A 24,198-nucleotide genomic window follows, 5' to 3' on the forward strand; every position below is an offset into this window, starting at 1 on the left:
TGCCTATAGTAACAATACACAGCATGATTGAAGAAACAGTGCGTGGGTACGCGGTGCGCCAGAAGGGTCTCTGCGGGTATATGCAGGGGAGCAGAAGGTGAAGTGCGTACGCTCGCAGGCCAGAGAAAGAAAAATTGCGTATCTGTCTTAAGATCTTTTGTTGGCTGACTTTTCTCTGTTGATAAGGTGTTCTGGGTTTAGTTTACTGTTATTGTTGATCTGGTTACTGCAGTTGATTAGGTGATTTACTTGTACTTGATGATCTTTTGATGTTTATGGATCTAGTTTGAAAATTTATGAAAAGTGATCCTTGAAAGAAAAGAAGTAGGGGGTTGTAGCTCCCTTCCAGGAGAGACTGGAAAACGAGAGAGAGTTGTATCTCTCTGTAGGTTGCAGCCTGCGTACTGGTAAAGGACTGCGCCAGTACAAAACTATTATAAAAGGAGTTTCTAGTTTGAAAGAAGATAGAGACATATTGCAGCAGGTGGTTTTCACCCACATTGGGTTTCCACCTTACATCTGGTGTTCTTTGGTGTGACTATCTGTTTTCTTTGTTCATGCTCATTATTTTATGGTACTGACATGCAAAAATAATTCAAAGTATAAATAAGGAAGATTTATTAAAAGAACTAGATAATACTGATTCACCCCCCCTCTCAGTATTATTTCCAACACATTCTTCTACATAAAGATCTCCTTTTGAGACCTATTTTGGTTTCACACCAAGGTATGCCTTGGATTTTGTCTTTGGTAAAGACATAACAATGGATGGACACAGTGATGTGGATAAGGAAACCAAGTTCATTGAACAAATCCAAGAGATTCACCAAGCAGTACAAGAACAACTGGAAAAGAGCTAAGCTAAGTACAAGGCAAGGCATGATAAGCATCGAATTGAGCATAGTTTCCAAGTTGGTGATCAAGTCTGGCTATATATCAGCAAAGACAGAATGTAAGGTGAAGGTAAGAAGTTGAAGCCAATAAGGTATGGACCTTTCAAGATACTTGAGAAAATTGGTGAGAATTATTTTCGCCTTGATTTACTAGCTTACATGCACATCTACTCAGTTGTTAATGCAGACAGCTTCAGAATATTTGAGCCTTCATTGATTGAAGAACGCGAAGAGCATACTCAATTGCCTTCTATTGATGATCTGTTGCCTGAATATCTTAACAAATTAGAGGAAGATATAGTTTTGGACAAGAAGGTGAGAGCCATGCGTAGAGGGGATGTTGAGTACCTTAGGATTGGACTCAAAGGTTCAAAACCAAGTAGTGCAAAATGGATAGAGATTGAGCAAGCGAGGAATTTATACCCTCACATGATTGATGCTTAAAAACCAACTTTTGGTGGTCCAAAAAAATTTTCAGTGGGAAGGTCGTGATCCGAATTGGATCCTAGAGAATTCTCTAAGTTTCCATAAATCTGTAAAATTCATGCCAAAGTTTCAAAGTCTTACAAAGGTCTAGCTTATCAGAAATATCCTCAAACAGTTGTAATTTGTGAGTAGTGCCGAGCAACGAGGACCCTCGGTCAAGCGTGTAGACCGTTGGCCCATGGTAACACGCGCTACCATGAAACAACAAAACGGGGAGTCTTTCTGAGAAACAAGGGAGGTTTCTAAAACCGATGATCACATGTTGCCGGGAAAACCCCTAAAAGATGGAAAAGCCTCGAGCGACCAGGATCCGAAAAATTATAAAACGTATGGATATCACGTCGATTCCATCAGAGGTGGGGTCCCACACAAAATCCGGTAGGATATTGAAAGGGTTTTGAGTGGTAAGTGGTTTCAACCGAGTCCCACCCGATGCGACACAACGGGTGCCACGCATCTGATGAAAGAGAGAGAAAATCGCTCACATCGGACCAGTGAACGTCACGCTTCTTACCTGCCTGATATGGACAAAGACTGTAGGATCTAGAGGCCCTAGATCGACGACGGAAATGCGATCCTATGGATGACCAGATTCAATGGGGTAAACAGGCTGAGTTGTATAAAGGTTTGAAGACCGACATGAACGATGAGTTGGCAGAGGAATCATGTTCGTAGGCATTCTGGGAGTTAAATGGAAATAACAAAAATTCAAACATTTCCAATAGAACTGACACTTAGTTCGTTATGAAATAGGTGGCCACCTCCCTGTGAGGCATTACACAGTGATGATGACGCAGAACAGAGGAATTTAAATGGATAGAGGCAAGAGAAATAGAATGTCCGGAAGTGGAAACGAACACTCAGGAAGTAGATTGGCTTTAAAGCCACGAACTGATAGAAACAAAGCAAGCAACAAGAAAAGCGAGTTAAGAAAGAAAAGAGTAGATAACAGAGAAAGGAAGTCAAGCTGACCGGAAGGCAGCATCGAGCCAGACAGAGCCAGAGAGAGTCAGAGAATTTGTGTACTCTAGAGAAGGCTTGAGAGGATCAAGCGAACTCCTTTGTACATGCTTGTCATGTATGAGTCTCAGTACTATTGTGACCAATAAAGGTCGAGTTTTAGTAAGGAGAGTCTGTGTACTCCAGAGACTTGGGGGATTCAAGTCCAGTCCTACTGATTTATATCTATTGAGTGAGACTCAAATTGAGCTCACTGTTGTAAAAGCTCTGCTTTTAAAACATAATAGAGAGGCCACCACTAAAGGCTGGACCAGGAGACATAGTCGAGGAGCATTGGATGAAATCCTTATTAAACTTGTTGTGTTTACATGTTTGCCTGTTATGTTTCTCTAACTGCTTCAGTGCCTGTGTATTTCGCAATCTTATCGATCCGGTGCATAAAATAACATAGGGAAATCCATGCACATGAGTCTATAATACCTTTAATTCTTTGTCCTAGACATATTTCAGATCACCTACCTATAGAGGTCAAGCCAAAACATGGGCCCTCGATCAAAATGTAAGGATGGCGCACACTGGATTTCAGGGGCGCAGATGAGGTCGAGGTGGAATGGGACCAGGAAGGGCTCGTGGACAGATGATTTGTTACAATTGTGGAGGGCCAGGGCATTATGCACGTGATTGTACAAATCTGACAAGAGCATCATGTTTATATTGTACCTAGTTTGATCATGAGATAGAGGACTGCCCCACACTGATAGCGATGTTGCGCGATAAAGGAACACTCCAACTACCACCAACTCAGAACCTACAAATGATGAGGTCTAAGCAATGCGAAGAGGACCCAAATGTAAATATCGTGCTCTGAAGTGTTATTATGATAGGAGACGATCAAGTGATTTTGGATTTAGGATTGGATGCGAATGTCTTGCCAAAGCCGACATGGGAGTGTATGGGCAGGCCTGCTTTCAAGGGTCTCCTATTCAAATGATAATGATGAACCAACAAAAGATCCTACCGATGGGAAGATTGCAGGGAATAATGTTAGATATTGAAGGTGCGAGCATGCTTGCAGATTTCGAAGTGATAGAGATTGTCGATAACAACAATCCCTATCTTGTGCTACTAGGAATAGATTGGGCCACTGACATGAATGGAGTGATAAATCTAAAGAAGCACAAGATAATTTTTGAGAAAAAGTGACTACATGTAGTGGTACCTTTAGACCCTACAGAAGTATCATGCTACATAGAGCTAGTATGCCATGATGAGAGCGACGACAATCTAGACTTTATCTACAACATAACTGCTCAGGAGCAGGACTGGGTGAATCCAACAGCGGATGGTAGGATTTCATGGGAGCACAAAAGCTCCTACACATCAGATTCGAATGAGGAAATAGAACTATGGCAGAACCGGTTACACGAGGTAACCACGCTCAATTGCAACGTGATGGTAAGATCCCTGCGTTGCGTGACAATAGAGGTAAGGGATTTTCCTATGTATGATGGGTTGATCGAGGTGGATGATTTCTTAAAAATTTTTGAAAGAGAAGTACCGGAACAATAGCATTTTGACGCTCTAAAATGGGCACTGTGTGGTATGCCCACAAAATGGTGGGATACACATAACATAAGTTTTGAGGACTGGCGTGAATGCAAAAGGATGATGCTCATATGGTTTGGAAAGCCTCAGATGTAGATGGAAGCCAGGTATGATGGATGAAATAGCCTATGCACCCACCTCTCTTGATGGGTACATGCATATGATACGCAACATGCATGAATGCACACATCCTCATGATAGGAAATGGGACCAACAAATAGGAGCGGGCAAGAAGATGGCATGAACAACAAAGTAGGATAAGACCAAGTGTGCCATAGATTATCCGTGTGGAATCCTTTGACAAAGTATGCAAAGTACTGGACACAGTTCACCATGTGAGATGCACCAAATGGGATCTGCATGTACCAGCCGTTCTATGGGCTTATAGGACCATGTGAAAAACCCTGGCCACGTGGACACTTCCGACACTGAAGTATGAAGCAGATGCTGTAATCCCTATGGAGCAGGCAAAGCCTAGTTCGTGAATGACAACACCCATAGATACAACGGTTCCTGAAGCTCAGAAAGTAGGAATCACATAGCCGCAAGAGACAGAACACATGAAACCTAAGGAGGAAATCCAACAGGGAAACCTTAGACTTCACGAACTCGAAAAAGAAAGGGTAGAATTGAGAGAGAAAATTGCTTTAATGGACACAAAGGTCAAGAATCTGGAAGACGAGATAAATGAAGAGTTTCTTGCTGAGAAAACTAGGATGATAAGATGAGGTGTGTATGATCATGTTGACAAGTTTGAAAACTATCACCATGAATTGTTTAGTTTGATGCCTTGGTTTGGACCGCATATTTCTAAGCACAGCGACCAGGGTAGTGCAATGCAAATGAGGAAGTGCATAACCATAGGAGGTAGGGATTCTCAAAGAACTATGATAGAGGATAGAATGGCACTCTACACAGGTGGTGCGACCACCTGAATAGCTAAGAAAAGGACAGTCTTAGTGCTCCAGGCAGTTGGAAGGGAGCATGGGACAATAAACTATTCTGCCCAAGAGCTGCGTGATGTTGGAGATGCGCGCAGAAGTAGAGAGTGACAAGGTCCACGACCATGCACAGGGGACTACGCTGCCACGTGGATTGGCTAGAAAGTGATTGTTGAAGTCATTGTTCATGACGCAATGATTGACTTGAGGCCAAATGGAGCAGGTGACAGACATTTAAGACGTGATTTATCAACAAGATTTGAGAAAATCTACTGCCAAGAAAGCATTAATGACCTAGAATTGGGGGAAATGGTCGAATTCGAATTCAAAAAGTACTATAAAACACAAATGGCTTCCCAACGAACAACACTTGGTTGTTTAAGAATTGAGCGATTGAACAGAGCATTGAGCATTGAGAGCCAAGCGATAATTAAGCCCCTGAGTTCACAAGTGACAGAATCCAGCCTAGATATGATGACAACAACTAAGGATGGTTTGGGAATTTAAGAGGTAACTGTTGGCAAGGCCACGCAGACCCCAATGGTGGAGGATGTTCCAGAAGGTGCCAGGGTTGTGGCAAAGATCCCTAATTCACCACGTGTGCCAAGACTCAAGAAGGATAAGTAGGCAATGGCTCTAGTACGTGTGTCCCCGAGGAACCCACTGCACTATAAACTATCAATGGAAGAGAAGGGGAAAGCTATCATGATGGAAACAGATGAGGGAGAAGAAGATTTGCAGGCCCTTATCATCATGGAGGAAGAAGACGAAGGCATGGAAGAGGATATTCAACCTATACACTTTGCGACAAAGGTGCCTGCATATGTCCCTCCATGAAAGGGGAAGGCCAAATCACCCAACGACCTGGATGAAACCAAGAGTTCACTCCAGACCCCACTCCTCCCAGACAACATTGCATTTGAAGGTACACACCTCGGCCGCATGCCAACCATGAAGTTTGAAGACTGGGACCTCGCTAACTATGAGAATTTTCCTCACCTAGAGACCAGGAATCTCATAAAGAAGAATAGCGCGGGGGTGGTGGCAATGTTAGAGCCGTGGAAATGGCTGCGCGGAGTGGAAATGGTTGAGCTACTGATCCTGAAATGTTTGTAACATTTCCACCATGCCCCAATAGCAATTTTTGTTATTAGGGAGCTACTCTACCTGGTGCATGATGGGTATCTATGGCTGGAGGAGCTTACCCCATCACGACATACCTAATCAATCACATTTCCTAGCTACCATACAATGGAAAGGACCTTGCGACCATATCGAAAGGGAAGGGTAGTGATTTGGCCTTCGCAGAGGCCATGAAGACAAAGTAAAAGCTGGAGAAGAAGAAGAAGGGCTACGCTTCTCCAGCATCAATGACAAAGTAGTATGCATAGCTCCCTGAATCTTGGCCGAAAAAATTATGCGAAAATTCTGTGCAGACAAGGTACCTGCACCGGTGATCGCACTGGTTGAGAAGTGCACAAAGGGGGTCCAGTTTAACTGGGCCAAATTTGTCTGCATAGAATTTTTGAAGAACTGTCGCGAAGCCCAAGAGTAAGGTAAAACCTTCCACTATGCATGGCTATTGCTATCCATAGTGCTCGTAGTGGGGGAACTACCAGACGACAGTCAATTCCCTCCATTTGATAGAGATATACCATATGCCGCGAAGTATGCTTAGCTCTGGGCCACAAAGGATGAAAAAAGTATACGCAACCACAAAATATTCTAGGTGCTCATGGAGATGAACATCTGGACGTGGATCAATCAGAGGCCGCGCCTGTCATCCATGGTGTACAACAGTCTGCAGAGTTTTGCAAAATTTAAAGTTGACATGCATAATATATACTTTACGGTGCACAAGGACACAACGAAGAACTGGACAAAGCTACGTTTTGTAGCAGTTGAAGATGCCATATTCACTTTGTTGGAGGCATGGCCCCCGGAATGGTATGCCCCAGATCTTGTAGAACTCAAGAAGGCGGCAGTGTAGAATAAGAAGGACGATGCTAGGTTGCACGTCACACAATTGGCTGAGAAAAGGCGAAAGGAAAGAATAGCAGCTGAGGTAAGGGAAGCACGGGAAGTGGAACAAAAATCCACCAAGCACAAGAAGGCCACAGAAGCAGCAGTAGCAGCACAGGTGGCAGAGGCAGCAACCTCGAAGGCGGATGAGGGCTAGGCAACATCCTTGCTGGGGCAGGAGGTAGAGGAAGTAGAAATAGCAGAAGGGAGCATGGACCCAGGGACCACACCCACACTGTTAAAGCACCCACACATGGTAGAGAGAATGAGACTGAGGAAGAAGGTCAAGGCCTTGAAGTTGGTCATTGACTCGATCATCCTAACCGAGGGTGATCTCCATGACATCGCGAGACAGTGCGCGATGTCACCAATGAGGCTCTTCAAGATTTTATGCGGGAGCACTAGACTGTGTTCGGGGCCCTTAGGGCGTAGTTGCAGGAGTTACAAGTGTGTCCCCCTCAAGTGGGTACCCTTTCCAACCACCTTGCAGCAGGATCCTCGGTAGCAGAGCAAATGCTGCACACATGGATGGAAAACACAATAGTGTTTCCAGAATAGGCCCTAGTAGCAGTGAGTAAGACCGATAGATTTTCGGTTAACATGATGAAAGGACTTGCCCTTAATTTGGCTGCCCCTCCACGTGAGACACTGTATTTGCTACAAGATGGGATAATGACAAAACTACGCGCTAGGGAGAGCCACACGATCCAAGTTCTCAGCGAGAAAAAGATAAACATGGAACAGCTCAGTTTGCAGCATGACAAATTGGTGTCATAGAATCAACAGTTTGTGAAGGTGGTAAATGATGCTTGCCAATGCGTCCCAGAGCTAGCCATCCCACAGATCTACTAGTAGAGGTGCAGATCCACAGGTTAGCTACAGGAGTCCATGAGGCTAGGCAAGAAATTACCAAGGTTTAGCCATCCACTCCACCAGAAGTCAGAGAATAGTGTGCTAGCGCTATCATAGTAGGACTGGATGAAATCAGAGGTGCAGTGTGAGACTGTAACATCATGTTGGAATAGTCCCTTAAGGTCCTGACAACTTTGCATGAGGACTCCAACATCTAGCGCTTGGAGACAGAAGCATTAGAACTCTAGCAGCAATACGACATTGTCGGAGGAACTATGCAGATAGTGGTCCTCACCTAGAGGCTTGTGAGGATGCAGCAAGCTAAAGCACTAAAGGAAAAGGTGGATGCAATGTGCGAGAAGGAGGCAGTTCTTAAAGCATGCGTTGAACCGTGGATCGACGAGGCTTTCATTATCATGGTGAACATTGAAGGAAAGCTTGCACACATACAAGAGATGCACATTTTAATGCAAAGAAGCACCCCAAAATCAGAGGTCTCAAAACAGGGGATGTAGTAGATTCAACACGCAGTAGCTTAGTGCGCTACTGACCTCAGCACGGTTCGAGAACAGTTGGTGGGATTCAGCACCAAGATCGCCACACCGAAAGAGTGACTCGAGGGCGACTCACAATGTTTGTGTTGGGGGCCTGTTGGGCATGGAATCCCCCCAAGGCATGTTTTGGGGCTCAAAGAAAACGTTTTGACTTAATATTGTTGTAAAGACTCCGGAAATTGTGGGTGCGGAGCGCGAAATGTATGACAGAGTCACAGGGTTTTCCACACTAGTTTTGTAATGTAATGTCGGATGGATAGACCTACCCATGGTCCACGAACCATGGAATTGTATAAATAGAGTGAGGCTCTAAGTGTAAGTAGGAGAATAATAGATAAGGAAGTAGAAGCACAGAGCAAGTTTCTAATTGTGTCTTGAGTCGTAGGGTAGGAGAAGGCTCCGCAACTAAGTGCACAGAGGCCTAGTAGTCCGTAGCTAAGCATGCAGACCCCTGTAACTGAGTGCGCAGGTGGAGTCGAGTCTGTAACCGAAGAAGAAAATAATAAATAGATGTTTTATCTTAATTCCGTGTATCTATTCTTGGGTTATTACATGTTTGATATAAATTGAAAATATACTATGTATTTACTTCATGCACCTATATGAATGATTATATTGCTAAGTATACTTTACGCATCCAAGTAAGCTAAGTTAATCAACTAAGATCGAAATACTAGTAAAGGTTTGGGTAATAACAACGTTCAGCCCCTGAGTAGGGTTGCTTAAAGGCAACATCTCAAGCTTTGAGGGATGGGTAAGTGCACGTAGTGACGTAAGCGCAGGGTTAAACTGCAAACCACTTGAACTCATCAGACATCTCCAGGGTGCAGAAATTTGGTTCTAGCATCCTCCCATACTACTTCAAGTCAGACCTCAGTCCGTACTCCATGGATTGTTTCCAAAAGGGCCAGTAGTATCGGGATTTGTTTTGCTAAATCACCTCTGAACCTGGGTCAGGCCCCAATAAGCCAACAAATTCAATTGAGCCAATGATCAATAGCATGCACCATCTAATCCTCTGATGCTTCCAATTTTCACACTAACTCTGGGGTCCACACAATGGGATTGTTGAGTTTCCACCTTCCTTGGCTATCTGCTAGCTGTGCGATCCATTCATACATCTTAGTAGGGAAAGATTCAAAGAAGATTTCATGGATCTCGATGTACAGGTAGCAGTCTAACCACTCTTCCTTTGATAGTTGTGGATTTCTTTTCTCCTACGCCACGAACTTGTGAATTCTCCTATCCAACCAACCTTTAATTTACTTATTAGTTGGATTCCAATGATATAACATCAGACATCTCTATGCAGATTTGGGTCCCAGCAACGGAACCATTTGTTGTCTTGAGGGGACCTAACCTGGGTTCAGAGTTAATTAGCCAATAAAATCCCTATACTACTTGCCCTTTCGGTAATAGCCCACGAAGCATGGACTGAGGTCTCACTCGAAGCAATATGGGGGGATTCTAGAACCAAGTTTCCACACCCTTGAGATGTCTGAGGGGTCGGTTTAGTCCAATTGAGAGTACCTTTGCGTAGGTCACTTCATGTGTTGTCATGACCTGCGAGAACTTCGTGATCTATTATAATTGCCTTCGCATAGACCTAACTAGGGGCTGAGGTGATTTTGCACTGTCCTAACAATAATCTGTGCTACTTCCCCAAGTTATACCACCGATCTTACTTATCTTCTTATAACAGTTAGTTATCTTCACGTAAATAGATACTTAATATTATATTCACTTTATCAACACATTCATATCACTTCACGCATCGTATAAACCATAGAAATGCAATTTATATCTAATACATTCAATGCACAAAATAGGAAAAAGAAAAACATAAATGATGTAAAAATTCTCTTTATTACTTCCCCAAAAGTTACAGACTCAACTCGCCCTATGCACTCAGCTGCAGGGGTCTGCGCACTTAGCTACAGACTACTATGCCTCTGGCACTCAGCTGCAGAGCCTTCTCCTACTCTATGACCCAAAGACTCGACTCTGCACTCAGATAAGACTCAATTCTTCATCTATTACTTCCATTGATTCTTCACTGATTTACAACTTAGAGCCTCACTCTATTTATACACTCCTATGGTCCGCAGATCATGGGTAGATTTCTAAAGCTGACATTACATTACAAAAACAAGGGCGGACAACCGTATGACTCATTTACAATATTCACGCTCTGCGCCCACAAAACAAGAAATCTTTACATTGGATTTGGTCAAAATGTAGGCTTTAAGCCCCAAAACTTCCCTTGGGGGATCCCGCACCTAACAACTCCCTTATTGTTACTTGGTTTCTTCTTATGTGTTTTAACACACATAATGGTTAGCCAAACCACAATATAATTAAACATATCTACCCATCACCTTGTCATAATTGGAATAAGCATGTTGTTATGAGGCTATCTAAAACACCAAATTCCAACTTAGTATGTCTGTTAGGAACAAAATAACAAATCAACAATTTATCTTTCCAATTACTTTATCATTCAACAATTTTGATATCAACACATACATGCAACACATAATCATCATTCAAAGTGCTAAAAATAGCACACAGTTTGCGCACAACAAATAGTCAGAATAAAATACCACAATTTATAATGGAGTGGTAATTCCATCCTCCTAGGTCCATTCAATCCAAGTGTTGAACCTAGGCTCTATGATACCACACTGTAATCTCCCACCCCTTGAGACTTTCGAAGATAATGAGAGTGTTACTTTTAACTAACCCAACCTCCATGCTCTCACTATGAAGATGAGGTTACAAAATTCCTTCTTCTCCAAAGCTATGAAAGTTAACTTTGGAAAACACCATCATGTACATCTCATTGAGACCTTTCAAACAAAATAAAATTTACCTTAGTCTAACTCTCCAATTAAAATTTATGCCCTCTCAAAGATTGGTCAATTAAAGAAGTTTCCATGCGACACCCATTTGAGACCCATGTGGACTTAGTAGTGCATAAGTGGTGCACTGGGGAAATTTTGAGGTCTAAAATCGGCCTCCTAAGTAAATTATAAAATAATAATGGAAATAATAAAATAAGATTAGATTACATCATGACATTTTAGAGGGAAAAAAGAAAAAACTATTTTTCCAATTTGTATATTCAACTTATCTCCCTATGAGTTTACTCAAATTTCGAATGGGAAGAATCATTGGATTCAAAATTTGATTCCTCATCCAATGAGTAGCCATGTTTCATACTTTCGTAGGATCTTTCTACACGAAAAATGAGAAATTCTTGAAACAAGTTATTGCAATCATGTTTTTTCATGTATTTCTCATTTTTCATGTATTAGGGTCCATTGAGAGTATGAAACATGGGTACTCCTTGGATGAGGAATTAAATTTTACATCCAACGAATACTCTCACTTGAAATTGGAGTAAACCCTTAGGGAGATAAGTCGGAGATAAGTTGAAATTAAGAGTAGAAAAAGTAGTTTTATTATTTTTCTATTTTTTGATCTTTTAACTTTTTTACTCCAAAAATGTTGAATCATCCCCCATGGTTGACATCATCATCTTGAATCCTATTGGTTCCTATAAAGTTTATTTTGGTTGTAATTTTTTCTTAGGAGGGCCATTTTAGACCTCAAAATTCCTCTAATGCTTACCACCTTAGCCTAACTCACGGGTCTCACTAGGATTGACCTCTTCGTGTTTTGAAACACTTCTACATTGTATTTGGTCCTGAGCAAAATATATGCACAAACGTAAATTCCTAAGTGGCATCCTTCATGAACCCCCGGACTTCTGAATCTCTAGATCGATAATTCAAGGAATTTGGCGTAGGCCCAGATATGGGGCCACACACATTTTTACCTTTCCAACACCCCTGAATGTCCTATATTCTAGATACATCTACCACTTTTGAGGTAATCTAACCTTGCACCAATGAAATTTCCTATGGAGACCACTCCATATACTCACTTGAAATCTATCTAATGATTAAATCTTTCTTTGTGCCTTCAATCACCCAAATTGACCCCACCATGGATAATTCCTTTTCACTTTCTTCTCCACAAATTATCAGGGTAATTTTTAATATGGTGCGTTCTAAAAGTGCACAAGTGCAAACTAGCCAAATGATTAAACTCTCAGATACATCCACTAGTCTTAAGTACATCCGACTTGGATACAAAATCCCACCAATGACTTATCCTTTCTTGGATATAAGTCCAATTTCTACAATACTTCGATTTAGAAATTATAAAGAATTTCTAGGGACTTTCCCAAGCCTTCCCTAGAGAAAGGTGTTACCTAGAACACTAACTTTCATAGGATGAAACCTTTATTTCAACACTAAAGATCTACATATATTTTCATAAGCATAAGACATAAATGAATATATCAATGTGCCCACTAAGATGAACAGAAACAAGCTAAGCCATGGTTATCACTACTCTATAAACTCAAATACAATAGTAGCATATCCTACCCCTAGAATAGGTCGCACACGATACTATCATATCTAGTGATGAATCATTCATTGCAACATCATTATTCCTTTACTAGTAATGCATTCAAAAATCTTAAAAGATTAGAGATCCATGATATACATGGCATACCAATCAATGAATTCACACATTGTAACAATTTCAATGAGCACATTAAGAATTCCTAAAATACCATGTAAATAAATATGTAACTCAAAAATATATTAGAAAACAACAAGGAATTCAAGCCCCTAATAGACATGAGAAGATATAGATAACATATCATCAGATAAAAATAGAAATAACACATAATTCCATGAGAAATGTTGATACATTCATTATTATCACACATAACAACATCATTCATTGCACTGAGAGGTGCATTCTACAACCCAATATGAGGGTAATGCGTAATTTCACCGATTCTCAATGTGGAGTTGACATGTGTGTCTCTAAAAATAAAAATAAAATATTCTCTAAATAGAAAAGCAATGTGAGTTATAATAAAAAATAAAAGTGATGCGTGTTTAATTAGTTTTAATCAAAATCATTATAAAATATCAATAATCCCAACCTCACTATGGTCACTCAATTTTTTTATTTTATATTACAACCCAATGTGATAAAAATATTTCACTCAGTCTAAATGATAAATAAAATATTTTTATGTTCACATGATGTTATATAATTTCATATCAACTTTATTAGAAGAAATTTCTTTTTGGACTAAGAGTTTAAAACCGTATACTTTTCAAATATATTTCAAGACATGATTTAAATAAACTATTTCAAGATCTATGTTAACTAATATATCAACTTTATATATATATATATATATATATATATATATATATATATATATATATATATATATATATATATATATATATATATATATATATATATATATATATAATTTTAAACCAGCCTAGATCCATCTTAACTCTATATCTATCAAGAATCGAGAGGGATCAAATTTCTTTTAACTCTAAAACAAGTTTGCATTTTAAGAGATTTGATCACTCTTAGCACTACTCCCTACATAGGCCAGCTACTCTACAGTATTTCTTGCAATTGACCAACCTTGAGCCAGATCTAGAGTTTAATGAGTTACGTGCTCAAGGGAATTCACAGCAATATAAGTCAATATATAATCAAGAAGATGAGTCCACTTTCAAAGTAGTTTGTCATATACCTCTAGTAATAAGTAGTACAATGACCCCCTATCTCAATAGAAAAAAATCACAAGGATTCACCCAAGGCTTAGTAAAGTACTATTCAGTTCTAGGAGGACGAGTACACTATACTACTTCTAGGAAATCATTGTAGGAGTCATGAGCCCCTTGTCCAAGAAGTTTATCAACTTACCAAGGAATTACATAAGTGGTTTATCAACCCAAAGGAAATCACTTAGTATTTTATTATCTCCTTTCAACAAGCACCTAGGTGTCTCATGCTGCCAAGTTTTTTATCAACATTCTACCAAGCACCCCAATCATTTATCATCCCCAATGCAAGCACTCAGTGATTCAAATTCTCCATTAAAATTTCACTGGCCAACCAATTCATAAACACACACAACATGTCCTTAGAAAAACATAAGGAACAATATCCCATTCACAGAGCAAATTATAGAAAGGGCCATTCCTTAATTGTAGATCTTTGTTTGTTACCATCCTACACTATACACTCTTTTATGGTGAGCTTTTGTCGCCTTTCTTTCTGTGATCTACCTCTCACTCACATCCCTGTTGTATGTTTGTGCATACTCTTGCATAATTTTCAGTATACTCAAATATTCTATCTCATCTATATCCTTTGCTTCACATCCCTTCTCTCGTATGTTGACCACACCACATACTACACGAGAAATGAGACTATATTAGCTTGTCCTTCACTCAAGGAGCCCACATATGAATTCAATTCTTGCATCAACAATTGTAACAACCATTTTTGTCACCTTTCAGGTGAATATTATTATATGAACTGATCATGTAAATTTATGTGAAATATAATTGACGACTGGAATGAGAGAGATGACACATATTCATATCTAGGAGGATGAGCTCCTTGGGAATGGCTTGGGGAAGTAATGAAATTTTAAATGCAACAATTAACCCTCACCCATATCCCTATTATATTGTACAAGAATTTATATTGGAATATGGGCACAAGAGAAAAAGTATGAGTTGGTCCCATGGGATGGAAGATGTTCGTAATCACACAAAGGAAATCAGTGAAGGAATTGGGGAGTACGGGGGGAACTCATGAAGATAGGTTTTAAGATAAAGACGAGATAAATGGAGAAGTGTAAGAGAATACCAAGGCATAATGATTATGTTACAACAGAAACATTTGTACATTAGCAGTGCATGGGATCATTATAAGAAGCTCATTGTATGCTTAGGCTTGGAAGCTAGCTAAGGGAAAATATAGAAAGGTGGAGTTGTGGTGTTGAGAAGGTGGGATGGTAATGGACTCTATATTCTTGAATAGTAGGTAGAGACATTGGTTACTTTGGGACTTCTCTTCATTTTCACAGGTGGAGACCCTAAAGGTGGGATCTGGATTGCTGTGAAAGATATCAGGTGGAGGCGTGGTGTGCTCTAGATTCCTATCGAACTGAAAGTGGAGGCATTGTGGGATCTAGATTCATACAGTGTAATCAGGTGAAGCCATTAGAGATCTATATTATTGTAGGTGATTGTTTTCTAGAGACATCGAGTTCTCTGCATTCTAGTAAAATTGTAGGTGGAGGAATTGTAGACTCTGGATTCCCGAAAGTGATGGTTTGGGTGGAGACACTGTGTGCTCTGGACTCTTGGGGGATTGTAGGTGGAAGCACTATGTGCTATATATTCACATGTTTTGTGAATGAATAGTTTGAATTTAATTTAATCACTTTACTCCCCATGCTTTGTATCTATCTCGGGTGCGGTTAAATGCAAGAAATAATAACAATGTAGTTAGACTTCAATTGGGAGGAGAGTTGCATTCCCCCTCTTAGTTTTGATGTAATGTGAATGATGTTAAATATATTTACATGATCATGGGAATACCAAAACTATCAATGAGTTGGATATATATTCATGTCTGTTGCATTGTGACGATTTGTGAATGATTATCAAGGTTTTAGGTGACTTACAATTCCCTATGTTGTTGATATGCTCTTGAATGGAAATTTATTTACATAATTATGTTTGACTTTTTATATGACCAAATATCTATGGCTATGTATGATTTCCATCATATGTTATGCATGAATATCTTGAATAGATGTTGTGTAAAGGTTTTTGAAGGCTGGTGGTTAAAGTTGTAAATGTATGTTTAATAATTCCTATTGAGAAATTGTGTGTGTGGGAAAACCCACAGGTTTTATGTTACAATGGAGATGAAGATTGAATATGTTAGACATGACCTGTATTGTTTTTCAAATGTTGTTCAGAACATTCTAAGTATCATGTCAGTCTTTGTTATGTATTTTGGGTACAATCCAATACTCAAATTTGCATTAGAGTGCTGAGAATGGCCATGTAAGGCTATTGAAATATAATAATTCAAGCCTAGGTTTAAAGACATTTTTTTGGTGCTTGGGCCAAAAGGAACTTGATGAATTTCAGGGAAGAACCGTAAAATTTATTAAGGTTCTAAGATAACAGAGTGTGCCATGGGAAAAATATTGCTAACCACCATTAAATATTCATGTCATCAGATGTCGGGAATGATAATATATGGATAGTGGAAAGGGGCACATTTGACAGAGGGAGCCAGGAGGGAAGATTCCCATCACCTTTGGCCAATATGTCCATTTCACATTGAAGGTTTGACAAGGAGTTTTTACAAGTTGTGAGCATTGATTCCATTTATGGATGTCATGACAATGACCCCTCCTGATCCATAAACTAGAAATCACTACTTTAAACATAGATTTTGGGACCATGGTGGGACCCAACACCTAAGATAAAGTGGAAAATTCCACATGGAGCACAAGTGACATGTATCCATGAGGTGGCTAAGCTATTGATATGGTAGAATATGGGTGAGACATGGCACCTTCAAGGAGTTCCCTATGGCAATGTGATATCACCCTAGCATTAACATGATGTAAGAAAGAGGTTGTAGGAGTGAGGGATGTGGAGGTTAGTTGATATGTCATCTAGAAGACACATGGTTGGGGATTGGGATGTCACTTAGCATGACATTTGCATTTAGCACTGATATGGGGATACGCATGGAGGGGCACCACATCATTGTGAACTATGGGGCTATGGAGAATAATATTTTGTGCCTTCTTATAACTTATTGTAGATTTGAAAGAATTAGTGAAAGGGATGGAAGCCATGGGCCAGAAATATCTATACTAATTGACAGGAAAAAAAATACATCATGCCGGAGGTATTGGAGTGGTATACCCTTGGTTGCATGATGTAACAGAGTAGACAGAGCTCCGAGATATAGAATGTCATCATCATTTGACATGAAAAGGCATGACATGCAATAGAGGATTGAATGGAGTGTTATTTTAAGGAAATAGTGGAGTGCAGTGGCACTAAGTCATTAAGACATGGGAGGTGCCATGGTGGATTTCACATGATGAAGTGGTGGCATGTCATTACAATGTGGTGAAACCTTGTTGATTTCTCGAGGTTAGCGAGGCATAGAATTCAAGTGGGAATAACTTTCAATTCAAAGGTTAGGTAGAGATAAATTTTATATGATCAAAAATTCTTCACGAGCTAGATGTGATGGTACTGTCCAATGTTAATTCTGCTAAAGTTGGAGAAGGGAGAAATTTTGTCACCTCATTTCCATGATGAGATGATGGAGGTTGGGTTAGCTGAAGGTAACACCTCCCATTAGTCAAGTTTAATCTAAGGGGGTGGGAGGGAGTATTACAGAGTGGTATTAGAGCATGGTTCAACATTAGATGTCAATGGGCTCAAACATGAATAGATTTGGAGCTCTGTTACAGAGTGTAGTGATTTTTAGTGATCATTTGTTGTGTGCAATGTGTGTTACTTATGTCATTTTGGTTATGAGTTTCCTAATAACTCAAAATATAGTGTTTCAAAAAGCCTTACATCCATGGGCCTATGGAATATTTTCCAAGGTGGTAATGATCATGTTTTATTTGTATTTTGGATTGGCTAACAATTATGTGTGTATGATAGAACATAAGAAGGAACTAGGAATGAGAAATAGAATGGTGTGGCACAACCATGATAAATGACACCATTGTTAGGAAGAAGAGTCAGTTGGAAGGAAGACTCCGTAGATTGGATGAACACCATTATAATCATAATATATAAGTTAAGAAGTTACAAAGATGAAAAATGAAAGGCTCTTTATGGCTCCATAGAAATAAGAAGGAGTAAATTCCATCATATTGTAAAGCTTTTCATATTTACAAATAGAAAATTAGCACAAACAAGGTGTGACTTACAAGTTTAGGTAGTCATTACGACTCTAGAAAAAGGGGTTGAGTACTGATGGTGCAGAAGGAAGCAGATATAATAAAAGGCATAGGCAGAAAACCATGGATATAGTGAGAGGTGGAACTCGCCTAAGTAATTTAGAGAGGAGGATATATAGTAATGAGAAATTTCCTAGCACTACAACTAAAATATATTACCAATAGAGAAGGAAACGAAAGGACTTCATTCCACAATAATTTAAGAAGGAAAAAACTCCTACATTTGATGGAGTAGTGAGGAAGGATGAGTAAGGAGAGCCATGGATTCTAAGAATGAAGAAGTATTTTAGGTTACAAGACTACTATGAGAACATGAACGAAAGAGTAGACATCTTAATCCTAAAGGGTAAGGCTAATATCTAGTGGGAATATTTGAGGAATGTAAAATATATCAGAGAGGAGGAGTTGTCTTGGAGGATATTTGAAAGGTACTTTAGGGGGATGTATCTATCTGAGTGATACTATGATAGCAATTCCAAGGAATTCTATGAGCAAAAATTCCAAAAGTTATCAATTTATGAATATACAACTACTTTTTTGGAACTACTGAGATAGGTGCTTTACATTAAGGGTGGGAATAAAAAGATTCAAAGATATCTTAGTGAATTAGCTCAGGAATTTAAGGAAAACATTGGTTGATTCCATCATGAAAATGAAGTATTTTTACAAGAAATAAAATCATAATCCTAAGTTTAGCGTCGATTGTAAAACAATGGGAAAACCAAATTTTAAAGGGAAAGGACCGAATTCTATAAAAGGAATTGTTAAGTTTTCCACTTATACAAAGGATGAGTATCAACCAAAAAACACTACTACTAATAGGGACTAATTCACCAAACCTAGAAAAGAAGAGGCCTAGAGGTTCAAAGGAGGACCTATGTATTGTTGGAGGGGTGGAGAGAACCACTGGAAGAGAGAATATCCTTAATAATAGTGGAATGGTCCATGGATATAAAATTTGCAAGAAGAAAAAACTATGAAGGATGTGGCTCAGAGTATGCCAAAATTCTATTTTACATTGGACAACATGCTTGTAAATCACCAAGAAACCGTGATTGAGATGGAAGGTATGATTCATAACCAACCACCAACCAGTTTCAATTCTCATACAACCAAGTTTTCAATTTTAGTTACCTTAGCCACGGGATTTCAGAGAGGTGTGCATTGCATGGCACTGCCCATGAAAAGTTGTGTCTAATATAACTGGCCACGTGGAATAAAAAATGGGTGGAACATTCAGTGAAATCATTCCTAGTTGTGATAGGTGGCATGCCCATAAAAAATGTAAAATTATTACCACTTGGTTATTAGGATGTATTAGTAAGTTTGTATTAGCTCGTAGGCCATAAAACCAAATTTTATTGCTTCATAAAGTTGAGAGTGCCTCAATCAGAAATGGGAGAAGGTGACATTGCAGGGGAAAATAAAAGCTATGACAGTGAGGCAAATAACTACACTACAATTGAAGAGTTGTAGTAGAAAGGGGTTAAAGCTCTATGGTGTCCAAGTGACCAATGAATCAGAGGCAAAGGGAAGCATAATTGAAGAACATCCAATAATTAAATAATTCAGTGATGTGTTCCCTAAAGAGATCAAAATACTACCACTAAGAAGAGAAATTGACTTCTAAATTGAAGCATTTCCAAGATCAACACTAATGTCCAAACCTCCATACCAAATGGGTACACCAAAATTTGTAGAGTTGAAACTCCAAATGAAAGAGGTGTTTGACAAAGAATATATCAAACCCAATGTGTCACCCTAGGGATTGTTTGTATTATTTGTGAGTAAAAAGGATGGCACCCTAAGATAGTGTATTGATTATAGACAATTGAATAATGCCACAATCAAGAAAACGTATCCTCTACCGAGGACCAATGATCTATTTGATCAAGTAAGGGGAGTTGGGGTCTTCTTGAAGACTATTTTTAGGTATGGGTACCATGAGGTATGCATCAAATATGAAGATATTCATAAGACACCATTTATAACCAAGTATGGACATTATGAATTTGTGGTTGTACCATTTGGAGTCACAAATGGCCCAACAACATTCATGTGTTTAACGAAAAATATTTTAAGTCCATATTTAGACAGGATTGTATAGGGTTTGTTGATGACATATTAGTTTATTCAAAGACATAGGAGGAAAATGATTTTTTTTTTGAAATAATGTTGTAATTGATGAGAGAGCATAAGCTCTATGGAAAACTTAACAAGTGTGAATTCTTCCAGTCCCAAGTTTAGTATTTGGGGCACATTGTCTCCAAAAAGGAAGTAGTGGTAGATCTGAAGAATATTAAAGCCATTATGGAATGGCCTACTCCTCACAATTTGATGGAAGATCTTTCATGGTATTTTTTGACTATTACTAGAGGTTCATCTCAAACATTGGGAATCCAATCACAACATTACAATGAAAAGGAGAAAAATTCCAGTGGACACCCTAATGTGAAGCTAGCTTTAAGTAGTTGAAATATTTTCTTACACGTGCACTAATATTGAGGAGAGCATACCCAAAGAAATATTTTGCGGCATGCACAAATGCTTGCAACGAATGGCTTAGTGGATTCCTAATGCAAGAAGCATAGGTGGTATGTTATAAGTCCAAGAAGTTTAATGATCATGAGAAAATTATGTTATTCATGATTTCGAGTTGGTGACAATAGTCCATGCACTGAATATGTGGAGGCATTATCTCGTCATAATAAAATTTTTATTTATTCCTGATCATAGAGGTTTGAGGTATTTATTTAATCATACCAAGTAAAAATCAAGATAATCACAATGTTTAGCCTCGATTAGTGAGTTCAATTTTGAATTAAGTACATAAAAGGCAAGGAAAATAAAATAGATAATACAGTTAGGAAAAGAATATAGGTAGCTCATATAGCAGCTATAAATTATTTTGAAGTGGATATCCAATAAACGATTAAGGATGCCAGATCATGGGATGAGCACTACTACCAAATCAAATAAGATTTGCAACAAGAGCCAAAAGTGATATTGAGAAAAAACTACTCAATTATAAATGATGGTTTTCTAAAATTTAAGATAGAAGGTATATACCATGTATGTGAAACTTGAACAAGCCCATATTGGTTGAATTTCATAAAATACCATATTCTAGTCACCCTAGTTTCCAAAAACTTATAACAACCATGGAAATAATGTACTATTTGTTGGGTATGAAGAAGGATGTGGCGGAATACATTGTCAAGTGCCTGAAATGCTAGCAAGTGAAGGTAGAGTGTAGACATCCAACAATATTACTACGTCCAATCCACATTCCTAAGTCAAATATGGAAGTTATATCAATGCACTTCATTACTAGACTTCCAAGAACATCTAGGCAACATGATGCCATAATGGTGGTGGTAAATAAGTTGAGAAAACTAGCTCAATTATGTAACCATTAAATCCACTGATAAGGAAAGTGATATTGCTCATATTTTTATAAGACAAATAGTGAGATTACATGGGGTACCAAGAATATTGGCTTAGATAGGGATATTAAGTTCACTTCTATGTTTTGGAAGGTGTTTCTTGCTAGTTTCAGGACAAATTTGGCCTAAAGCACGATGTATCATCCTCAAATGGATGGGCAGACTGAAAGGATAAATAAAGTGTTAGAGGAATTGTTCAGAATGTATTTCATGCATTAACTAAAGAGCTTGGAAGAATTTATACCTTTGGTAGACTTTGCCTATAACAATGAGCACCAAGATTCATTAAAAATGAATCCATTCAAGGCTCTTCATGGAAGAAATTGAAATACACCTATCATTTGGAATGATCAAGTGATCAGAGTTCATATTGGGATAAATTTGCTGAGATAAATGAAACAAGAGGTAATTTCTATTAGGGATCAACTGATAACAACTCAAGATAGGAAGAAGAGCTACATAGATCAGTAGAGAATTCATAAGGAGTCCTAAGTGGGGAAGCAAGTTTATCTTGACATCATACCAAGAAAGATTTCATTAAGAATTAGCTCGTATGCAAAGCTAGCACTTCGATTCTATGGAACATTTTAGACCTGCAAAACAGTGGGGCCAGTGGCCTATATATTGATGTTTCCATCTATAGTGAAGTCTCAAAACGTCTTCCATATCTCTTTGCTTAAAACGTATGTACGTGATATTAATCATGATTTTTATTAGTTTGTGATATAGGTGACATTCGGGGGAGAATTCCAGCAGGAGCTATTGTGCATTTTGGAGCAAATGAAGATAGAGCTCTAGAATCGAGTAATTGAGGAGGTTGAGGTGCAGTGGAAGAAATTTTGACAATATCAAGCCACTTGAGAAATGGTTGATCAAATGAGGATATCATAACCATTTTTATTTGCTAGATGAGAAAATGTAAATGTAAAAGATGTATGCATATAACTCTCACTGTAACTTTTGTTTCCAACCATAAAACACTGAGGATGATGTTCCTCTAAGGGGTTGGGATTTGTAATAATCCTTTTTTTCATGCTTCATATGAATATTGTTATATGAAATGATCATGTAAATCAATGTGAAGTATAATTGATGAATGGATTGAGAGAGAGGACACATATTTAGAGCTAGGAGGAGGAATGGCTTCGGCAAGTGGTGAAACTTTGAATGTTGCAACTAACCCTCACCCTTATCCTTGTTGTTTTGTGCAAGAATTTATACTGGCATATGGGTGCCAGAGAAAAAGGATGAGAAGATAATGTTGTATGAAAAAAATTGATCAACACACAAATGAAATCAAGGAAGGAATTGAGAAAGAAGGGGGACACTTTTGTAGAGAGGGGAACTCATGCACTATGTATATAGATGAGAAGAGAAATTACATATTAGTGGAGAAGAAAATGGTAAGGTCAAGCCGTGGTGATTGTGTTGAAACAATAAAAACTATGTATTAGAAGTTTGCAAAGCACTAGAAGAATCTCAATGTATGCTCAGAATTGAGAACTAGCTAAGGGACAATGCAAAGAGAAATTATGGTGTGCAGAAGGTAGGGTGGCAACAGAATCTAGATTTCCGCATAGTAGTTGGAGACACTGGTTACTCTGGGACTTCTATTGGTTTTCATAGGTGGATACCATAAAGGTGGGCTCTGGATTCCTTTAAAATTTATTAAGTGGAGGCATGGCATGATCTAGATTATTGTTGGATTGCAGGTGGATGCTTGTGGGCTTTATATTCATAAAGTGTAATTGGGTGGAGACACTGGGGATCTGGACCCTTGTAAGTGATTGTTGGTTAGATAAAATTTTTTCTCTAGATTCTTAGTAGATTATAGGTGGAGGCACTATAGAATATGGATTCTTGGAAGTTATTATTTGGGTGGAGACACCATGTTCTCTAAACTCCTACTAGATTTCAAGTGGAGGAAGTTTTGGCTATAGATTCCCATGTGTCTTGAATGACTACTATGAATTACCTTTGATCACTTTACTCCTTGAGCTTTGAATATGGCTTGATCGTGGATAATGATAAGAAATGATAATAGTGTAGCTAGAATATAGTTAGGAGGAGACTTGAAGTACCACTCTAATTTCCTAGTCACCTAACTACTAAGATAACTTTCTTACGTGTATATTTCACATGTTGATATAATATCAATGATGTTAAATGTATTTACATGATCATGGGTGTATCAACTCTATCAATGAGCTTGTGTATTCCTATGTATTTCATTGTGATGGTTTTTGAATGATTATTAAGGTTGTATGGGACTTGTAAATCCCTGTGCTGCTAATATTATTTTGAATGGAAAGTTATTTATGTACTTATGTTTGATTTTTGATATGATTAATTATCTGGGGCTACATGTGATTTCTATCACATGATATGCATGCGTATCTTGAATAAATGTTTTGTAAAGGATGCTAAGGGCCTATGGATAATGTTGTAAATGTTTTCTTAGTAATTCCTATTGAGACATTGTGGTTTGTGGGAAAACCCATGGGTTGTATG

Source organism: Pinus tabuliformis, chromosome 3_1 (genome assembly GCF_031772625.1).
Source record: "Pinus tabuliformis cultivar Carrire ecotype Pingquan chromosome 3_1, CPIR1, whole genome shotgun sequence".
Taxonomy (NCBI): Eukaryota; Viridiplantae; Streptophyta; class Pinopsida; order Pinales; family Pinaceae; genus Pinus; species Pinus tabuliformis.